The following is a 23028-nucleotide window of genomic DNA, read 5'->3' on the forward strand; positions in this document are numbered from 1 at the left end:
ATCGATACACAACGAGGCGAGTCAAGTCTCGCAAGCGCTGTAACGCACATGAGCGTCTGACTCCGTCTGAAGTTACGCTATCCGAAGAGAACTGATGATCTTCCCGGAAAAACTGGTCCGGTGCAAAACTGCAGGAAGGTTGTGGACTCCAGTGCTCCTTGGATTTCTTAGGCAGCGACATCCCTCTCATACGCTGGGCATGTCTCTTCAAAGGACGCGACACTAAATCACTCCACACTTTTCGGCTCGACACAAGCGACTGCACTTCCGAGTCGGACGACAACTGCGCGTCACTGATATCTACGCCTTTCCAGCAGTGTTTCCTGGGCACTCGCGAGTCGACTACGTCGACGGAGTCAGCGACTGACCGTGGGCAAACTCCCCCAGTCTCCCTTCAACCTCCGGTATGTCTTCTCCCGGGAGCTGGGGAGCGGGACAGGGACCTTCGTCTAGGAGAACAGGGGGAACGGACAGCCGCCTCCTCAGACACGACACTGACACTTGGCTTAACACTGGCCTTTTCACTTGACTTCTCTATGAACACACGAAACGACATACCCAAATCCATAACGGATTTTGCCAAGAACTCAAATTTCTTGTCCATCTTGGACTCTAACAAGGAAATGGTGTTGGGATCGGAAACATGAGATACCTGGTCTGGAGTAATTGGTACTGAAGTTGGAGGACTTTCAGTAGGTGAAATATTCGATAAAAGTGGAGAAGATAGTGACGGTTTGTTTGCCTCTAAAGGCACGGGAGTTGTCTCTACTCTAGTTTTACTACCCGCTCTAAGAGCTGCTTTCCTTTTCCTATCTTTGTCCATCTTATCCAAATGAGCTTGAAAAGTCTTCCAACCTTGTTCATCTAAACTACGGCACTCATCACAAGTTAATTCCTTGCTACAGCACTGACCCCTACATGAAGAAGAACTAGCATCAGACATCTTCGTAATAACTTGTTAATAACTAGGCAGCTAACTGATGAAGCAAAAAAGGCAACCAAGAAATTGTACATCAACAAAAAGAAAAAATCCACAATGGCGACGAAAGTCAACTGCAACAACAAACCACCGGTGTTACCCCGTGGCCGGCAGAAAACAAATTGAAGTCTAAAGCTCAGCAGTACCAGGTATTCCCGAAAGTGGGCGGGATCTGTATCACCTACACAAACAATGGCAGCGCTGCTACCGCCGCCAGGAATTTGAATTTTCGACTGCCAGATAAGAAAGAGTACAGCTAATTGTTTGGTAAATGACTAATGTGAAAATGATATTGTTATGATACAATAAAGTTTGTTCATACTTACCTGGCAGATATATATAATCAAGTACCCACCCACCTCCCCTCAGGGGACAGTGGAAATAAAAATTATGAATAGAAAATGGGAATGGTTCCTGATACCCGCCTCCCAGCGGCGGGAATGGGTACTAACCACCTGGCCGACCACTGCGTGTGTCGGAAGTTTTTAAAATTCTGTCGGATTTCAGAAAATACAGCTATATATATATGTGCCAGGTAAGTATGAACAAACTTTATTGTATCATAACAATATCATTTTATTCATGAAACTTACCTGTCAGATATATATATAGCTGAATCCCACCGTTGGAGGTGGGAAGGGACAGAATAGAAGGATTTTGGGAAACAAATGCATGCAGATGATTTACATCTTGGTTCCACCTGTTAGCATAGCTGGCTTCGTGGTTACTGCCACGTAAGTCTGCTTGTGCTACTAGAGTTGCCAGCGAGGTAGAGACCTATATAGCTGGTGCACTCCAGATGATCTGTCAACAGGGGCGAGACCACGACGTGACTAGACCATATTGACCATACCATGAGGGCTAAAGAAGTAAATATATATATATATATATATATATATATATAATATATATATATATATATATATATATCTATATATATATATAATATATCACCACCTGACCAACCTAGCCAAAGTTAAGGTGTGTTAACTAAGGCTTAAGAGTTAAGAAGTCGCCGTTGTCGGCGACTCAACAACTAGCTTAAGAGTTAAGAAGTCGCCGTTGTCGGCGACTCAACAACTAAATTAAGAGCTCTTCCTAACCATTTTCTACAGGATAGGATGAGTGGTACTTCTTGCCCCCAAGATTGTGTCTGCAGACACGTATGGCCCTAGCGAGCAGCAGATCTCATATGCCATCTTCACATCTCGCAGGGAGTGTGAAGTGAACACAGAGTTGCTTCGCTAAAACATGGTACTCAGGATGTTGCTGAGTGCCATGCTCTGTTGAAATGCTTCCGAGGCCGCACCCTCACCTCGTGAGCATTCAGATAAAAAGATTTCAAATCTTTGTGCAAACACAATGAAGGAGCATTTTTGAAAGAACTCCTTAACACTAAAGCCAGGGTGTTCTTCAAAATGGGCAAGTCTGGTCTTTTTCGGAACACTGCAGATTGCCCGAATGACTTCGACTTTCTTGAGTCTTATGTAGATAAAACTTAAGAGACCCGACAGGGCACAGGACTCTCTCTGGCTCCTGCCCACTAACTTGTGCCATCCTTGCTTCCAAGCTCCTGGCCCGAGGACAAAACGGGTTTCCATTCTTAGGCCACAACGGAAGGCTTAGAGAGCACACCGCCTTGTGTTCTCTAAAGCCAAAACTTGTGACGATGGCTTAAAATCTCACTAACCTTCTTTGTCGTATCTAGGGTGGTTAGAAGAAGGCCTTCCTGATCACATGCAAGAAGTTAACAGGTAGGAGAGGTTCGAATGCTTTGACATCAAGAACTTCAGACTACGTCTAAGTTCCTTATTGAAAGCTTCGATCTGGACATGCACAGTCAGTCCTTCTGTACTAAAGTCAGGTGACCGACCAGTTGACCAGTCAGACGAATCAAGGACAGCAAGGCTGTACCCTGAAGACCATAAGGCACTATACTTCACTGAAGGATGAGTGCCTGGACTGCCTGGGCGATTCAATCTAAGCAAACCTTGGGGGGTGTATCAACGCAACCCAACGTCGTCAGTGAATCAACTCCTGAGCAACTCCTGACTCGAGCTTCTGGTGCCAGGAGAAAGGAGCGAGGAGCAAAAAGGCAATTCAGTCCCGAAGGAAGAATGCCTGACAGTCCAACCTGGTCTCATGTTACACGATCATCGGGGGTGTATAAACACAAACAGAACTCAAAGATCGTGAAGGGCTTTGTTGTTTGACAGAAGCAAATCTCTGAGCCCAAAGGCCGTCAACAACATATTTGCGTATTCTTTGATAGTTGTGACTGCCAGCTTATCCCATTCTTGAGACGGAAAGGGAAGACGGTAATCTTATTCCTGTCAACATCTCGATAGTCTGAACGTAGTCAGACTCAGAGCGGAGAGGTTATAGGTACCTTTCGAGTTAGAGTAGACTGACTCTTTCGGAAAAGGTCCTTGAAAAGTGAACTAGGAAGGACGTGACCTCTGTGAATCCAGGATCCAGAAGGCCAACATGGGGCGATCAGTGTCATTGTCGATCCCTGTGACGTCATAAATCCTCTTATTACATTTCCTAAGCGATTGAAAAAGGGGAAAAGAGACTAAACATCCATCCCCGTTCAATATCATAGGATGGCGTTTAATGGTACCGATCCCGGATCGAGAATAAGGGAGCAGAGAAGAAGAAGCCTCTTCGTCCTCAACATATCGAAGAGAAGAATGAAAGGGCGTCCCTAAAGTCTCCACAACTCTCAACATACTTCTAAAGAAAGATTCCACTCGGAAGTCAGTAGTTGCTGCCGTCGATCGAGACGATTCGTACGGACTTTTGCAATCCTGTAACGAACCTCTAGAGGATCGTTACATTCTACGCCTGTTGTTATAATAGGCTCTTTCTCGTAAACTCGAACAGGGACCGAGAGAAGATACTTCTTAAGATATGAGAGAGCTGTGGAATATCAGAGTTGATCTGGACCACTGGTTCCAAAAACTCGTTTAGAGGACTGGAGGGACGACCGAATTGCTTCTACTTCTTTCAGATTAAGATCCAGGACATCTGAAACCCTATCCAGATGTCCGGCACCTTCTTTCTATCACCTCAGGTGATAGACGCACTGAGAGATGTTCAGAATCATTCCTAGATCTTGAATAATATTTCAGTTTCCCGGTAGGAAAAAACTGTGGAGGTCTGAATTGCAGTCTATTCAGGGAAACAAACTTCTTCAGGAAGGAAATGGTCCCCAGCAAGCTCATCCATTCCCTCCCCGAGTATGCTTACTTCCCTAATAAGGCTGCGCTTTGCCTAAGCAGGAGAGCATATAAAAGTGCAATGTTGCGGTAGACTCGTAGTTCTATACCGTGCGGTAACGAGCACCGAAAGGATTAAGAGATATCTCTGTTGAACATAGTAAGGCAAAACGAATGCAATGTTTATTCATTCACGTTAGAAATCCCCTCAATCTTAGGCTAAAGTCCGTGATTGTAGGACAGAGATACAGTTAGTCAGTCAATCCCGCAGGAGAGACGTAACCACCAGCACAGAGATACGGTTAGTCAGTCAATCCCGCAGGAGAGAGAGACGTAACCTACAGCGCATGACAGCGCATGAGCTGGTACTGGCTCGGTTGGACTGGAGGACAGACACAGCTTACGAACGTCGTCTCTTAACTTTATGTCTGGGTTGCCAGCTACCCTATTCTACGAAGAAATAGGTCCGTTATTTTTTGAGCAGAAAGAGACTCTCAAGCTGGTATATTTAAGCGAAACAGAAAACGCTAAATATATAGATGCGTTTGTGTCGTCAGAACACTACCATACAACGGTAAAAGATAAATCGGAAACTCCTGGAAGGCTGCAGGGAGTAACGATTAAATGTCCTTAAAATAATAGACAATAGACCTCTCGGTTGCCATCTGAAGAGGTAACTACAGCAAGCGTATATGACTTGAACCAACCAGTAGTAAAATAACGCAAGGCAAAATATGATATTATATTACAATAAAGTTTGCTCATACTTACCTGGCAGACATATATATAGCTGAATTCGGAAATACAGCTACATACATATCTGACAGGCAAGTTTCATGAACAAAACTTAGAGAATGGAAGCAGACAGCTCAAGCTTCTTATGTTACTGGACATAAGCGGTCATTGACGTAGTCTACAAGTCTATTTCTTGTACGAGTCTGCGAATGATGAATAAGAGCTCTTCCGAAACTTGTCAATAAGAGCTTATCCGCTTACGCAATATAAAGTTAATGAGATGATTGTCAATGAGAACTAACCCATTTACGGGACAAAGAGATATTTTGTCAATGAGGGGATACCCACTTACTTGACAAAACGATAGTATATTGTCAATGGGGGCTTTATTGGCAGTATGGCAAAGGAAGTCCTGTCTTGCGCTTTCCTGAAGAGCGTCCTCTTGATGAATGCTTTTGCAAGAATCCTACCGAAAGTAGTCGAGCGTCATGACGTGTAGGACGTCGAGCTTTTACATAACCCGTAACTGCCTTATCACAAAGTCTTGACTGCGGTAGAGCAAACGAGATCTTCCCTTGAGCTTTCCTTAACTCCATCCACCTATGCAAAAAGCAATATTAATTGACAGAGACCTCTTGAATTCACGAAACCCAATGTCTTGCTGGGTTTCGAAGAAGAAGTTGTCTGTTCACTTTAAGCTTCCTCCGAAGCACTGCCTACTTCACATTCTATGCAGGTGAGGTAGAAGGTATCACCGAAGGTAGAGGTAAAAATTCTTTAGGCCCAAATCTGAAACAAGAGCTTGAAGAGTTCAACAGAAACGTTCAGCCAGGCGACCACACCTGGCGTGCGCTGGTGCCACGCTCGGCGTCCACTGGCGCGCGCTCGGCGTCACTGGCGCCAGCGCTCGGCGTCCACTGGGCGCGCCGGCGGTTTCCACTTGGCGCTGCGCTCCGCGTCCACTGGCGCGCGCTCGGCGTCCCCACTGGCGCGCTTGGCTGCACCCGCGCGCACCTGGCGTCCATCCGAGCGTCCCGTCCAAGTCGAGAGGGAACGCCTTCTTATTCTGACAGTAAAAAACTTGGAAGTCCGCTCTCAAAAGCTTCCTGCTACTATGACTTCTTTTACGTATTTCTCGGTGGAAAGACGGACACGAGTTCAGGCGACGTTCGCCTTCTTACTTCTCACTGAAACGCATAACGAGAGAGAGAGAGAGGACATGAAGCGTCCTCTTCTATAAAGCTTCTATTTAGAGGGCGCGAGTCCTTCCGAAAGCTCCAACCCCTGCACGGGGAGGACGCTTCGGAGGACGAGAAGCAATCCTTCAGGATTCGTGCACGCGCACACACTTTGGCAGTCTGGGGATTTTCATCAGAAACTGCCGAAGGCACGCCAGATCGGTGGGGGTTCCTTGTAACCCTCCTTAGGCTTTCGACATGCTCCCTCCCCGGGTCCTGGGAGTCAAGCAGAGGTCCCGGCCTAGAGTGCGAAACGAGGCCGATCTGACGCACCCTCCACTACACAAGGGGTATCACTGCACTTCTGCACTTCACTTTTGCTCTCTAAAGCAAGCACTTTCGATTCTAAGTTACGAATCGAAAGAGTATCAGAGAAAGGGCAATTCCTCTACAGACACTGTTTTAGGGCCCGAAGGCAACACTACAGGGTTAGGAGTAACAATTACAGAAGTAGCACTCTTCACAGCAATGAAGGAGAGCGAGCACCTCTCGTAGACATATTCATAGCCCGTAGGCCATACTACAGGGTTAGGCAAAATAAAGTCTACAGGAAGGTTAGCAGGTTCACTACCCTGACTTTTGTTACTGATTAATTGCGTACATACGAATCATACGTCTTCCTTACAGAATTAGACAAAGTCTCACACTCCTTACATGACAAATCTCAACAAAGAAGCAAGACCCATACCCCTCGTACATACCAAGTGCGGATCTACCGAAGCTTTCGGTAGCCACACCCTATCTTTGCAGACAACCCCGTCTGAAACTAGCCTAACTAGATTCAGATATCTTATGCAAAAATGAATCAAATTCAAATCAATTTAAGATAGCGTATGCCTAGCCACAAATCCAAGTAAATAAATCAAAAGACAATTAGGATACTTAGCGGCAATGAAGTTTCCAAAATCCTAAGACGGAGGTACTGAAAACAGGTGTTTTCAGCACCGGCGACAGAAAAATTATGAATAGAAAATGGGAATGGTTCCTGATACCCGCCTCCCAGCGGCGGGAATGGGTATTAACCACCTGGCCGACCACTGCGTGTGTCGGAAGTTTTTAAAATTCTGTCGGATTTCAGAAAATACAGCTATATATATATCTGACAGGTAAGTTTCATGAACAAATTAATAATTACTATGCCGTTTATGTATAAGTATACAGTGTAGTGTAGGGTACACTACCCTGTAGGTTTTTTGGAACCTAACCCCATTGTAAGTGGGAGAATACCTGCACATGCAGGGTAATGCACCGCTGACTTCCCTTCACGGCCAAGCCTATCCCTCACATGTACGTGTTAATGACAGTGGGAGTGTTGAGTGATAAGTGTGTTTCGCCGTCTTCCGTACATGGAAGTGACTCATCCTTCCACGTATGTGTTAGTGATATCAGAGGTGCTACCCTCTCTTCCCCTGTTCCTATGCCAGTTCGTCAGTGTATGGATGATAAGGTGCCGATTAAGAGGTCAAAGGTTCCCGATACAAAGGTGTCTCCTGCTACTTCCAAGGATTCTTCACTCAGTAAAACTGTGATTGACGGTCAAGAACATGATGCTTCCCTGGTCCGTGGACGCATTTCTCACTCTCCTGCTAGAGACTGGAATCTTGGGAGTAAGTCTCCTTCAGGTAGTTCTCTTCAGCATCGTTCCTTGTCACAGGACCATGCTCAGTGTCGTCTCATGGAAGTATACTCAACTCATCGCATGGCCACATATGTGATTTGTCCTGCGAACGAGTACGTGGTTAGCCAAGCAGGCATGTAAGTGATTCATCCCGCGAACATGTACATGATTCGAGTCGGGACCATGTACGGGTTTCATCACCTGGTAGTGTTCCGGAACCCTCGGTCTCAGGGTTTTCAGGGTTTAGGGCCCCCACTCCAGCCAATAAGGAACAGGATGCTAGGCTTCCTAGGGAAGCTTCCCCAATGCTGTTGCAGAAGGATGAGGATCCTGCCAAGCCTTCTTCTTTGCATAGTCAGTCTCCTTTCCCGGAGCAGGAGGAGGGAGAGAGTCAAGAATTTAGGTCTTCTTTCTCAGAGGTTGTTGATCTCATTCGTGAGTTCAACAATGTTGAGTGTCAGATACAGTCTCAGTCTTCTGTGACCCCTACAGGTATAGAGGCCTTGCTGGGTGCCTGACAGGATTCTTGGGCTTCATTTGAGCTTGCCTTGTCTGGTCATGCTCAGTCCATCTTGCAACTTGTGAACGCCTCAGTTTCGGACCGAGATGACTCTCTCTGATCCAATAAATCCTCCAAGTTTCTTCCCCCTCTTCTTGTGCAGCATAGAAAGTACTACTCCACTAATGTGGTTCAGCTGATGTCCCATCACCTTAATCCGGATGTGATCTGTCTTAACCCTGGTCTGACCCTGGAGCAGGTTAGGTCAGAAGGTCCTTCCTTTTCATCACAAAAGGCCTTACCTATGGAGACTGCTGCAGCTACCATCTTCTAGACTGTCTTCTGGCTGGATTTGTGCTCCACTGCAATAGCCAGGATTGCTTTGGATTGAACTGAGGGATGTTTAGTCAGTTCTTCCTCCCTGACTAGGCAGTTGCAATCCGGTGCAAAAGCTATTCTGTACCAGGGCCACCCTCGTGCAACCTTGTGGGCTAACTTTCTCCTGGCCTGGAGGGATGCAGCATTGTTGAAAGTGGTGGGGTCAGTGGACCTCCTTGATTCTCAGTTTCTGTTCCCTAGAACTGAGTTGGAAGATACAATCAACCGGTGACGGGCAGATACTAAGGATAGGCTGGTCCATCATGCAGTGTCTAGTCGGAGGCTCATTCATGTCGCCTTCCTCCTCCCCCTCCTCAACGACAGGTAAGAAGACATTCTCCTGTCAAATCATCCAAGCATTCGGTTTCTGTGAGGGTCTCTCAGTCGTCTTCACAGCCCAAGGCAAAACAGCAAGTGTCCCTTTCAACCCCACCCCCTCAAGCCTGGGAAGAGCTCTAAAGGAAGGGGCAGAGGGGGTCGTCAATAGAATGGGTGCCTCTCCCTCTCCGTTGCCAGGCAGACCAGTGGGCCAAGTGGCAATGGTATGGAGTGGAGAAATGGGTAGTAAACGTTCTTCAGGTGGGATATCTACTAACCTTCAGCTTCTCTCCCTCTCTCTCAGACAGACCCTTTCTCAATCAGACATAAGCTTAGGACTCCCTGAAGTACTTGGCTCTTTGAGAGGAAGTGTTGAAAATGCTGAACAATGGCGCGATAGAAGAAATACAGCTTCCTTCTCCGGCGTTTTTCAGTCAAATTTTCCTAGTCCCAAAAGCGACAGACGACTGGAGACCGGTAATTGACCTTCCTGCCCTGAATCATTTTTTCAGGAAAACACCCCGGACAGTGTTGGCAGTGATAAAGGACAACGAATTCTTGCTGTCAATAAACTTGAAGGATACTTATTTCCAGATTCCTATTCACCTTTCATCCAGAAAGTTTCTTCACTTCACTCTGGGAGAGCACGGCTTCCAATTCAAGGTTCTGTGCTTCAGGTTGACCACGGCCCCTCAGGTGTTCACAATGGTTTTTGCCCTCGTCTCGACATGGGCTCATGCTCAAGGGATTCACCTATTAAGATACCTCGACGACTGGCTGGTTTTACCAAGCTCCAAGGAGAAACTGCTTTAAGACAGAGATCGTCTTCTTCAGTTATGTCAGGAGCTAGGCATAGTAATACACTTCCTTAGCACAAGACTTAAGACTTACCCTTGTTTCTTTTGCTGTCTAAAATTTTTTAACAATCAGCCTCCCTTCGTTTACAATTTTTCACAATAAATCATTGGACCATGATTCACACATCTGACATCGCATTACACCCTATCCTCAGCATTTTACATCTATCTTATGAGGGTCAGTGGAACTGGAATAAAGCCTAGTATGGCAACCTCTTACCTTACAGATCCTTATTCTATCATTACCATCCATTTCCAAATAAATTCAAGAAAATCCACAAACAAACCCAATCATCAACACAAAACCAAGAACATAATAGTACAAATAACACACGGACAAACTCCTACCGAAATCGGCAATAGAATTCAACTGACCGGTTCCAGGTGTTGTGCCCATCACTCCCCTGGTGGGGGAGGGGAGGAGGGAGAAGTAGATGGATAGAAATGGATATTATTAGAAAACTGAGTATTCTCATTAGTTTATTTTTCAATCTGTCCAACTACAACTGGCGCAGAAGTAAAAGCTATATAATGGTGAGGTAAGGTATATTTCAAATTTTTTATTTCTTATATCAAGAGCATTTGCATATCTTCCTCTTCCCATTGATGCCCCGCCCCCCCCTCTTTTTTTTTTAAATTGGCAGACCTTAAAATCTGCCCAGTCATGGGGTTTTCTTGATGTATATACTAGTACATGTACATACACCAGCCTGTGAGAGTTAACAACACATTTGACAATATGCTACTGCAGTACATCTGTGGTAACCAAATTCACTTAAATATTCTTCTGAGCTTTAGCAATACTTCATCAAAATATTTAAAACTTACCAAATTTTTCTTAAGTTAGATTTAGAACCATATGACCGTGAACTATGTAAGGTGTCTCCATTTTCTTTGAGATAAAATATATTTTCCACTTTATCTTCTATAGACAATGATGAGAAGTAAGTTTTAAGATGCCTGATTCCAAACCTCCTCCTGGAAACAACAAAGAACTTTGCTCAAATTAAATACTAAATCCTAGTACATTCTTATAAACAGACTTCATCTTCAATGAGATATAGTCTTTGTTTAATACAAAAGTCAACTAAGTCAAATATATTACTGTATACATATAAGATTCTTACCCTTGAATCTCACCAAAGGTGTTACTTTAAACCATGTTTGAAGTTGAATTAATTCTATTCAAAATCTTTTCAATTAAATTCTATCTCTATTCCCAGCTTTCTTTCCATATAACTGTCAAAAATATGAAACATTTCTTCCCTCTCACCACACATGAAAGGTTTTCCTCCTAATAACCCACAATGGATCAAGAATATATTAAAAATTTATGATTTTGATAGAATGATTACTTTTAGCCTTATGCCACACCAACTGAAAAAGTCCATAAGGTGAAACATGGGAAAATATAAGAATGAGAAGTGACAGACGCAGCAAAGAATAATCACAGGCCAAAACTAAACACTGAAACTGGTGACTTCCTGACAGTAAGGCTTATATTACCTAGTTTTATTCCTAACACCTTTCAAGTAAATGAAGGTGCCAATACCTACAAAATAATATTGAGGGCAACAAATCTTTTATCACCAATCTTTCACATAAAGCCACAAGTGTGAGTTATCCTGTAATAGCACATGATTCATAGGAGTTTTGATGCCATTACCACCTTGATATGTCTTACAGCAGATAAAGTTGACATATTTGGTAAACACATCAATTCTTTTACACAATTAATTGGAATTTTTTCTTTTTTTTCAAAACCTTACAACTGAATTTTTCCATGTAAACCCACCAATCATAATTTGCCTTACTTCACAGTGTTGACTCTCCTAAGGTATGTATCTTCTGATGTCTTGAAGACTGGAGAAGGAGCCCTGCTAAAACCAAAAAACTAACAAATCTAGGTCAAGAAGACTGACTAATGGTGAGTTTGTGTGAACAAATTTGTTTTATAAACATTTAATCTTAGTTACCCTGCAGTTAGCCTGCACTGCTATTTATGTGAAAGTGCAGAAGACAATATGACGCCCCATTACACCGAAGGTTTGATGGGCCCAGCGGAGCACTTAGGGACAGAACAGGTCAACAACGAAGCACCACAGGCACTCTCATATGTAGGTTAAAACCCTAACAATGAATTATTTGTATTTTTCCAATAAAGGCCCAGAGATCAACTAACTACCCAAGTGAGACAAAATAGCTCATATTCCTGGGAAGACTACATCTCTCAGATAAATTAAGAATATACCAAGGTGAGGTTACTAAGAATGCTCTGCATCTCCTGCCACTGGTAAAACATGTCCCAAAATAACTAATTATCCCAAGTACACTTCCATTCCCTTGTGCAAAAATATAATGTATACTGACATCTCCAAATATTTGCTCTAAGCATGGGCTAAATTTAATTGTTCCCTTCTAAGAGGACCATCCTTTTTGAGGAACCACTCTAAATATTGCATGATTTTAATGGTCCTAGTGCCATCCCTTACAGCCTTTTGGGCACATGACAATACACCCAACCAATATGTTACAAAATCTTCTGCCAGGACTGGGCACTCCTCAATCTTCCTGGCCAAAGATCCAATGGTCCAGTTGAGGAAACTATAAAACTAAACAGATTCCTGGTCAAATGGTCTAACTCAGGAGAGGAGAACAAACTCTTGGTTAAAAAGGGAGACTGATGAGTCGCATCAACCAGGCCGGAGAGGAGGAGGAGGCAGAAAATCCCAGAAAAGGAGCTTCCCTGGTGGTGTCAAAGTACAGTAGTACCTCGAGATACGAAATTAATCCGTTCCGAGGCGCCCTTCGTATCATGAGGTTTTCGTATCTTGGACCAGATTTTACATGTAAAATGGCTAATCCGTTCCAAGCCCTCCGAAAACACACCAGTAAATTTCATAATAAAGCTAAATTGACCTATAAACAATGAAATACTACAACAATTTGGACCATTCAATACCTAAATTAATAACAAAATGCAAAATACCTTGTAAATAAAGTGTATATTAGTGTACATGGTAACAAGAAATATACTGTACGTAAAATGTGGAAGCTTACCTTTCAAGTGAGGCTATCTCCGAAAGTGGCGGCAGAGGAGGAGGAGGACAAACGGCAGATAACGTACGTACGTACATACACTTAACTTTACGAAAACACATAAAAAAATGTAAGGAAAACTAACACTAAAATTTACGAAACACATTAACAAAACTGTAATACTTTACACAAAACTAAAAATTAAATTTTTTTTTTTCTTTTTTTGATTTTTAACTTTTTTTTTTACTTTTACATAGGCTTTTTTTTTTTTTTTTTTTTTACAGAATTTCAACTTCATCACCACTTTCAACGTTCTGTTTATCACTTGGTTCTTCCTTTTTGCTTTCAACTTTCTTTTTTTCATCACTTGGTTCTTCCTTTTTGCTTTCAACTTTCTGTTTTTTATCACTTGGTTCTTCCTTTTTGCTTACTCCTGCTAATGCTGAAGGCCTCTTTAAAAAATAACGATCCAAGATACGACCTGTGTGAGCCTTTTCGGGGTGTCTTTTTTCGATAAACGATTGCACTTTATGAAAAGCGGCTAGAACATCCTTAATTTCTGCCGTTGTCATAGGGTCCTCCTCCTCTTCCTCGCCGATGCTAGAGAACTCCTCTTGAACAACGTTATGTTGCATGGCCTCCAACTCCTTCGGGTCATCCGTCGTAAGCTCCTCTTGGTGCTCCTCGAGAAGGTCGTTGATGTCGTCCTCGTCGACGACCAGCCCCATGGACTTGCCGAGTGCAACGATCTCGTCAAGATCTGGTTGGGAAACAGTTTCAGGATCGCCAACTGTTTCGGACACTGCAGCACCAGCTTCGCTCACGTCGAATCCCTCAAAGTCTCGGGCGGATACGGCATCAGGCCAGTTTCCTCCACGAGGAATTGAAGGTTCGCCTCGAAACCTCCTGCCAAGCTTGGTTGATGAGTTGAATACAAATGATGATGTCGAAATGCTCCTTCCAAAATTGACGCATGGTGAGGTTTGTGGTATCGGTGATGTTGAAACATCTCTTGAAAAGATGTTTCGTGTACAGCTCCTTAAAGTTCGCTATCACTTGCTGGTCCATGGGCTGGAGGAGAGGGGTGGTGTTCCGCTAGGATATCTTCCTCGAGGCCAGGAGGGTGGGGAGGGGCATTGTCCAACACCAGCAGACATTTCAGGGGGAGGCGCTTCTCTTCCAAAAATTTCTTCACTGTCGGGCCAAAACACAGATTTACCCACTCCGTGAACAAAAGCCTCGTTACCCAGGCTTTTGCATTAGCCCTCCACATCACTGGAAGCTTCTCCTTCAGCACTTTGTGGGCCTTGAAGGCTTGAGGAGTCTCGGAATGATACACCAGTAGGGCTTCACCTTGCAATCCCCACTGGCGTTCGAACAAAGTGCGAGGGTAAGCCTGTCTTTCATAGGCTTATGCCCGGGTAGCTTCTTCTCTTCCTCCGTGATGTACGTCCGACGAGGCATTTTTTTCCAAAAAAGGCCAGTCTCATCACAGTTGAAAACCTGCTGAGAACTGTAGCCTTCCTTGGTCATCATCTCGTCGAAAATTTTCTTAAATGGTTCGGCCGCTTTCGTGTCCGAGCTGGCAGCCTCCCCATGACGCACCACCAAATGGATGCCAGTCCGTTTACGGAATTTCTCGAACCAGCCATGCGAAGCCTTGAACTCTGGGGTTGGCACTGAAGTCCCTTCCCCTCCGACATCTTCCACCTTTACAATCAAATCGCCGAAAATAGCGCTGGCCTTGTGGGCGATTGCCGTCTCCGTTACCGTATCGCCAGCGATTTGTTTGTCTTTTATCCATCTCGTCGTGCACGTGGCCCCTCTTGCTGGACAAAATAGTGATGCCCTTTGACGGTGTAGCTGCTTTGATGGCATCCTTCTGTTTAAGGATGGTGCCTATTGTCGACGGATTACGGCCATATTCCTTTGCGATCACACTCAATCGCATACCAGCTTCGTACTTCTTGATGATCTCCATCTTTGTCTCCAAAGAGAGCATGCGCTTCTTTCCGTGAATTTCGACTTTCTTGGGACCCATCACTAACGAATTTATGTTACTAAACGAAATCGTTGGACGAACGAATGCCGCGTGCGTACGATAAAGATGCTGGTACGAAGTGGCCGAGGTAGGCACGCCACCATGTATGTATAAGATGCATGATGGGAGGGATGCTGTCCAATAGGAGAGAAGGATCTCATGGCGGTGACTAGCATCAGGAACCAATGGGAGAGCAGGAGGATGGTGGCGAGTCTACTAGTACTAAGATGGCGGCGCGAGTTTCAAAATTGTTATCGGTGGTTCAGCCGAATCTCGGACTTTCAGAAACCTTTCGTATCTTGAAAACTTTTCGTATGTAGAGCCATTAAATTTTTCGCATTGGCTTTCGTATCTCGAGTTTTTCGTAAGTTGAGCCTTTCGTATCTCGAGGTACCACTGTAGTAACAACTCTTAACCAACTTATAAGGAGGAAAAGCAAAAGTGGCTTTGCCCTGTTCACTCTTAGAGGGCAACCAGACATCCACTTCTAGAAGTTACCTTGTTCCCAGAAAAAGAAAGCACCAATTTCGGGATATTAGCATTGTCCGCTGGAAGTTTCCTCATTAGAGAGTTGGAGCAGGAGATGCCAGAGCAGCAGGTGCAAAAAAATCAGTTAAGTTATCAAGGAAACACTTTAGCAAGGCAGAGTAGGCAAGGAAACACTTTAGCAAGGCAGAGTAGGCTGAAGAAGGGGAGGAATCCTGCTCAATATCCTCCTCTGACAAAACTGTGGACAACATGTCCTTTGACTTGGAGACAGCTGAAGTTTTCTTTAAAAAATGACAAATTTTCTAAGACAATTTGTATTTTTCATAGCTACAAACCTGAGGTCTTAACAATAGGATAATTTCTAGCGCCTAGCTGGATCCGGTTAAAAAGCAGATGAAAGCAAGGAATCTTATGATATCTGGCAACGCATGCATAGATCGGGTGAAGAGTGGTCAAACGCCAATCATCTACACCAGTCTTTCCCAACTCAGGATGACTTAACAAAAAGAGGGGAGGCTAGAGGTAGGCAGTATAACGTTAAGACCTCAGGTTTGTAGCTATGAAAAATACAAATTGTCCTAGAAAATTTGTCATTTGTTCATATGCGAACAAACTCTCGGTCTTAACAATAGGATAGACTCATACTTGGAGGGAGGTATAAGACATCCTAGACCGGCTGGGGGCCTACCCGCCAGTCCAGCTCTCAAAAGAAATAGTTCTTAGAGAGGGACTGAAGCCTGTTGAGAAGCTAGATACACTAATATCTAACCACTCAGAACCAGAGTGACGTACAATGATACGTATATGGGATAACCATTGTATATAGGGAACCAAAGAGAAACTTTGACTGTCCATTAACAAACCAAGGCACTAGGGTTTGTAGTACTCCCGACTCCTCCTTGCCCAGGAGCGGGGCCCATGCTACTAAATAGTGGGTAAGATATTGTATACTGGACGACCACACTACCAGTATGACTACCTCACTCACCTGTATCAGACCAGTCCAACAAATGACATGTCAATTCCTTAAACCGCCCGAAGGAAGCAGGAAAGGTACAAGAGAAAGAAGGAGGCCAGCCAACTCACCCATTCTCTCAACCACACAATAATCTTAGATAAGATACAAAGGTGCCCCATTAAGGGCAACTATGAGTTACACAACCTGTTGGGCAGCCACCACAGGACCCAGGGAAAATGTGTCCATAGATCTGTGGGCAACATCCTTAAGATAGAAGGAGGTGAACGTGGACTGGCGTAACCAAGTACCAGCGCTCAGCACTCTATGTACAGCCAAGTTCTTTTTGAAAGCCAGAGAGGGACCAATACCCCTAACGTCATGTGCTCTAGCCTGCACAGACGTGGTGATGGAATCATCAAGAGTCACGTATGCCTGTCTGAAAGCTTCCCGTATCCAAAAAGAGATAGTATTCTTAGACACCTCTTTCTTTGTACGGCCCGTACTGACAAAAAGTCTGCGGCAGCCTGGTCTAAGGTGCCGAGTCCGTTTAAGATAGCAACGCAGGGCCCGGACAGGGCACAACAAAAGCTCTTGAGCATCACCACCCACAGTCAGTCAGTGATGCAATGGAAAACGAAGCGAACCTGTCATCATGCACCGAGGGATTTTGGGTCTTGGCCACGACTTCCGGGACTATTTCGAAGGACACAGACTTCCAACCCCTGGTGTGCTTCACCTCATAACTCAGACCGTGGAGCTCTCCTACCCTTTTGGAAGACGCCAAAGCCAAAAGGAAAACTGTCTTGACCGTCAGGTTCCTGTCAGATGAGTGACACAAGGGCTCATATGGACTCTTAATCAAGCTCTTAAGCACCAAGGAAACATCCCACGTTGGAGGCTTGAGCTCTCTAGGAGAAGTCGACTGCTCAAACCCCTTAACTAGCAGGGAAAGTTCCCAGGAAGAGGAGATGTCGATACCCTTCAGAATTAACACAAAACTCTGAGCCGCCCTGGAGCCTCTAATAGCAGACACAGACAAACATTTCTCGTCTCTGAGGAAGGTTAAAAAGTCTGCTTTTCGCTGAATAGAGGTCGCGAGTGGAGAAAAACTCTGTTTTCAACACCAATCACAGTAGATCACCCATTTGCCTTGGTAAACTGCGGAGGTTGACTTACTAAGACTGCTGGACATGTGCCCAGCTGATTTCTGAGAAAAGCCTCTCTCTCGGAGGAGAAAGTTGATAGCCTCCAACCGTGAAGAGACAGGGATTCTACTGACTAGTGGAACCTTTCTGCATGGGGCTGACACAGGAGATGCCGCCAAGGGGGAATCTCCCTCAGAATCTCCAACAACAACGACAGCAGATCTGGAAACCATTCCGCCTGAGGCCACAGAGGGGCTACCAAAGTCATTCTGAGACCCTGTGAACCCAACGGCCTGTTCAGAACCTGACGGATCAAGCGAAATGGAGGGAAGGCATACACTTCCAGGTTGTCCCAGGGAAGTTGGAATGCATCTTTTGTCAATGCTAAGGGATCTGGGATCACTGAACAGAACACCTCCAACTTCCTGTTGTAGCGTGTCGCAAAAAGGTCCAGCATGGGTCTCCCCCAAATCTGGAAAAGCTTGTCTGCCACCACTTGATGAAGGGACCACTCTGTGCCTAAGATCTGATCCCGGCGACTGAGTTTGTCTGCGACCACGTTCCGTTTCCTTGGGATATACCTGGCTGAAAGCTCTACCGAATTGCTGATTGCCCACTGGTGAAGCTCGACAGTCAAGGCATGAAGTTGCTGAGAAACCAGGCCTCCCTGTTTGTTCACGTAGGCTACCACCGTGGTGTTGTTCGACATGAGAACGACAGAGTGACCCTCTACCGTCCCCCGAAACTCCTTCAGACCCAGGAAAGCCGCCTTTAACTCCAAGACGTTGATATACTGCTGCTTGTCCTCCAAACCCCAAACGCCTGTAGCGATGAGGCCGCCTAAGTGCACGCCCCAACCTGCGAGGGAGGCGTCCAAGAACAGAAAGAAGTCCGGAGGGAGAGAATGCAAAGGGACGCCCTTCAATATATTATGGTCGTCCAACCACCAACGAAGGACTTTTCTCACTTCCAAAGACAGTGGGACCATAAACAGGGGAGAGTCCCCTGCCGGAGACCAGAATTCCCCCAGTCTCCATTGCAGAGACTGAAGATGAAGATGCCTATGAGGGACCAGCTTCTCCAGGGAAGATAGCACTCCCAGAAGAACCTGCCACTGATGAGCCGATTGATGCGACTTTGATAGGAAGTTGCACGCCACAGCCCACAACTTCTCCAATCTCTGATCCGGTGGGAAAACTCTTGCCACTGTTGTATCGATGACCATGCCCAGGTAGAGAATCCTTTAAGTGGGTACGAAGTTCGACTTTTCCTGGTTGACTAATACGCCCAGGTCCAGACAGAACCGAAGAACGATCCCTGTCTTGCAGCAGCTTCTCCTTGGAAACTGCCAAGACCAACCAATCGTCGAGGTACCTCACCAAACGGATCCCCTGAGCATGGGCCCAACTTGACACGAGAGAGAAGACCCTTCTGAACACTTGAGGGGCTGTGGTCAACCCGAAGCACAAGACTTTGAACTCGAAGATCTTGTCTGCCAGAGAGAAGCGAAGGAACTTCCTGGACATGGGATGAACAGGGATTTGGAAGTATGTGTCCTTCAAGTCTATCGACAGCATGAAGTCGCCTTCCCTCACGGCTGCCAACACCAAGCGCGGGGTTTCCATCTTGAACCGTGTCTTCCTGATGAAGCGATTCAATATGGATAAGTTGATCACAGGCCTCCATCCTTCCGATGCCTTGGGCACCAAGAAGATGTGACTGTTAAACCCCGGGGACGGACGCACTACTTCCGCTATCACATCCTTGTCCAGCATTTTCTGCACTTCCTCTTGAAGAGCCAAGAACTTCAGAGAATCTGGGGGATACATCTTCCTGAGCTGCGGCTTGTCCGACAGAGGAGGAGAGAAGTCAAATGGCAACAGGTATCCTACCCGAAGGACATCTACCACCCACTTCTCTGCCCTGTAACTCTGCCACTTGGCCCAATGGCCAGCCAGGCAACCCCCCACTTGTGGCGCAGGAGAGGGAGAGGCGCCCAACCTACCGACGGCCCCCTTGACCTCTGCCCCTTGGACCTCTTCTTGGTTTAAAGGAATGAGAGCGAAAGGGGCGTTGATCCTGAGACTTGGGCTGTCGAACGGGAAGACCCTGCCGAACTCGAGGTCCTCGATGGCCTACCAGGCAACAATCTCCTCGACTGCTGCTGGACCGGGGAAGGAGGAGGGGCCGGACGTCTCTGAGGGCAGGACTCTGATTTAGACACGGCTTGGTGCACCAGTCGGTCTATCGCATTTTCAAGTTCTGTCCGTGGAAACAAAAATTGCGACTCCAACAGATCACCGTTCCTCAAGGCCAGCAAAGACTCTGTGTTGAGCGACCTCTCCATCCAAGACAAAGACGCGTCCCTCCTAAACAGAAGATGATTAGCCCATAAATTGGCACTGAGGTGAGCCAAATAAGAAAACGCCTTTCCCCCGGACTGCAAAAGACTGGCAAGTGAGGCGGCACTCACCAACCCTTCAGGGGACCTGTCAGAAGCTATCTTGGCAATCACCACAGACCAGAAGTCCAGCCAAGAAATCATCTGCAACATGGAGGCCGCTGTAGATTCCAAAGCTAAGGCGTCTTGCGGAGAGAAGGACGGAGCCACTGACCTCACCTGTTCCAAAGTCAAACCAGGCTTCAGGCGAATGACGTCTGGGTTAAGGTGGCGTAACAACAAAAATGCAGAGCTCGTAGCATAGTACTTCCTATGTCTTGTGAGAGGTAGGGGTAGTAGTTTGGTAGAGCCTCCAGAGCGAAGTGAACCGTCCCGGTCAGAAACAGAGGCGTTAACCTTCTGCAAGACCGACTAAACATGCCCCGACAACGGCAGCTGAAGAGATGATTTGGGGTCCTGAGTAGCTACCACCAAGGCTTCCAAGCAAGAGGGAGTGTAAGACGACCGAGCCTGAGTCCTACTTTCCAAATTGTTGAACCCACGAATGAGATCAACAACTTCCGAAAAGGAAGACAGAAACTCCTGCGTGTCCCCCTCTTCCTGCTCTGGCACCGGCGACCAACAACAAGAAGGACGTGTAGGCTCTTCTAACACGCCTTCTTTATCAAAATTCACAGAAGGGTTAGAAGCCAAACAGTCTGAAACCCCTACTAACCTATCTGGGCTGGGTCCAAGCGTCAGCCTCCGAGACGGACCCACTGTAACACTAGGCACATCACTTAACTCAACAGGTGACTCCAGACATCCATGAACAGACATGGGGGTGGCAGCCGTACGTACTTGAGATGGGGGGGGAAACTCGAGCACTCGAGATTAACGGAGAATCCCTTATAGTGGAAGTCTTGGAAGCACCAGTTAGAGAGGCAGGCAAACACTCCGGCTGCACCACCTCCGTGCTCACTACCTTCGACCTCTTTACAGGCGCCTTCAGATCTTTGCGGCGACGAATAGGCCTTGAAGAAGAAGGAGCACTACCATCTCGTGCACGGACGGGGGAGGTTGCAACACGCTCGCGATGTGCAAGGACGACGAGATTCGGCGGTGAAGCAACCCCTGCAGAACACACATCACTAACACTGCCTGAAAGCACAGCACTCTCGGGAACACGTCCGCGCTGTTCCTCCCTCGGCGGCGAAGGAAGGGCAGTCCTTAGCCTTCCAACGCTTAATACGCAACGCATTTCCTACCAGTCCTCCCAACCGATAAGGCAGCCAACTTCACATCTAAAACAGAGTCCAGCCTCTGAAGCACTGCCTGGCATATGACCTCGGACTGATGTGCCAGAGAAGGCTCCGAAGACAAGGAAGGGAGATGTTGCGAACTGGGAGGCAGAGATGATGTCGCGGCTAAGAGAGGCGGATCAGCGGAGGCGACTGGGAGATACGTCATCGATGAAAGTGACGTCACAAGTGGTGGTAACGTCACGACTTCCCCTGAGCGAGGGGGAAAGAGACGCCACTGGCGGAGGAATACACAAAGATGGGCCCCGTGACAAGGCGACGGCAGACACCGGCGGAGCAATACAAGATGGCAGACTGCTCCCACCCACGGAGACGAGGCCAGGTGGAGGGGGGATGGCCTGGCTGGATCGGGAACAGGGGGTGCGAGCCTCCACAAAATGCGCTAGCAACCCCTCCAAGGACGGGGTACCCCCTAGCCCAAGCGTCTTCCAAATCACCGCCATTTTGGACGCCTCCGACTCGAAGAGAAGAGAATGATGAAAAAACCTCACCCTTCTCGGGAACCGAAAATACCCTGGCGACCTCCCGATACTTCCATCGACGAATCAATGAAAGAAAAGGAAGGAGATGCAGGGACAACGCTACTATGGGGGTTGACTACTGCGAAAGACAAAACATCGGTAATAGGAGCAAAGCCCTCCCAAGTACGAAGAGTGGAGACTCTCCGATGTTCCCTCTTACCATAAAACTTCCTCCACTGCTCCATAGGCCATGCCCGGCATTTCATACAAGGATTTGTAATCGTACAAAAATTCGAACAACACCTACTGCATGTGATGTGAGGGTCTGTCGCTGACAAAGCCAAAAAACCCAGGAACTCCGGGGCACAAACGCTGATGTCGAGAAGGAGCAAAAGAAGCCCAAATACCTGGTAAAAACACACATAAACACACTAAAGGAAACAAAACAGGCAAGAACCGGGAAAGGGCCAAGAGAGGAAAAAACCCAACTCTCGTCCAGGCGGTTAAGAAAAGACTGGTGTAGATGATAGGCGTTTGAACACTCTTCACCCGATCTACGCATGCATTGCCAGATATCTCAAGATTCCTTGCTTTCATCTGCTTTTTAACCGGATCCAGCTAGGCACTAGAAATTATCCTATTGTTAAGACCGAGGGTTTGTTCGCATATGAACAACTCATGAGATCCTCTAACTGATACTTAATAGGGGTAAGCAAAGAGTTTTTCTGTGCCAATGAGTGTGGTTGAGATGGAGGAGAAGCTGGCACCGAACCAGCACGAGATGGCACCTGGTGCCTAGGAGTCTGCGCCGAGCTCTAAGAAGCAGGAGCCTGGCATGCAGAAGCAAGTATATCTTAGTTTAACCAGACCACTGAGCTGATTAACAGCTCTCCTAGGGCTGGCCCGAAGGATTAGATATTTTTACGTGGCTAGGAACCAATTGGTCACCTAGCAACGGGACCTACAGCTTATTGTGGGATCCGAACCACACTATATCGAGAAATGAACTTCTATCACCAGAAATAAATTTCTCTGATTCAGCGTTGGCCGAGCCGGGAATCGAACTTCGGACCACCGGATTGGCAGCCAAGCTCGAAAAACACTCGGCCAGCGAGGAACTAACCAGGAGGCAAAGGATGCTTGGAAGAAAGAAGGTGCTTCGCAGAAAACAAATGGGTGCCCAAGTGGTTCTAGCACCTGGGAATCAAAAATGGACTATCTAGATACAAAATTGACTATGGACTGTCCTATGTGGACAAGAGAGGACAGGTTGAAGGGGCAGAAAGCTGAACAGCTGAAGGGTAAGACTGGTCTCCTTGGACCTCTTGGTTGGAGGAGGGGAGCTGTCCA

At 46.4% G+C, this 23028-nt stretch overlaps 1 protein-coding gene across 2 annotated transcripts in view; it reads right to left on the reverse strand.

Annotated features, from left to right (window-relative positions):
* LOC135216896 (uncharacterized) overlaps positions 1–23028 on the reverse strand; it is a 198156-nt gene that overhangs the window by 66000 nt on the left and 109128 nt on the right. For both annotated transcript variants that reach the window (XR_010314954.1, XR_010314953.1), the window contains exon 3: positions 10672–10821. The gene's annotated coding sequence lies outside the window, so the exon portion shown is untranslated. The remainder of the gene's footprint in view (positions 1–10671; positions 10822–23028) is intronic.

Source organism: Macrobrachium nipponense, chromosome 6 (assembly GCF_015104395.2).
Source record: "Macrobrachium nipponense isolate FS-2020 chromosome 6, ASM1510439v2, whole genome shotgun sequence".
NCBI classification, from domain to species: Eukaryota; Metazoa; Arthropoda; class Malacostraca; order Decapoda; family Palaemonidae; genus Macrobrachium; species Macrobrachium nipponense.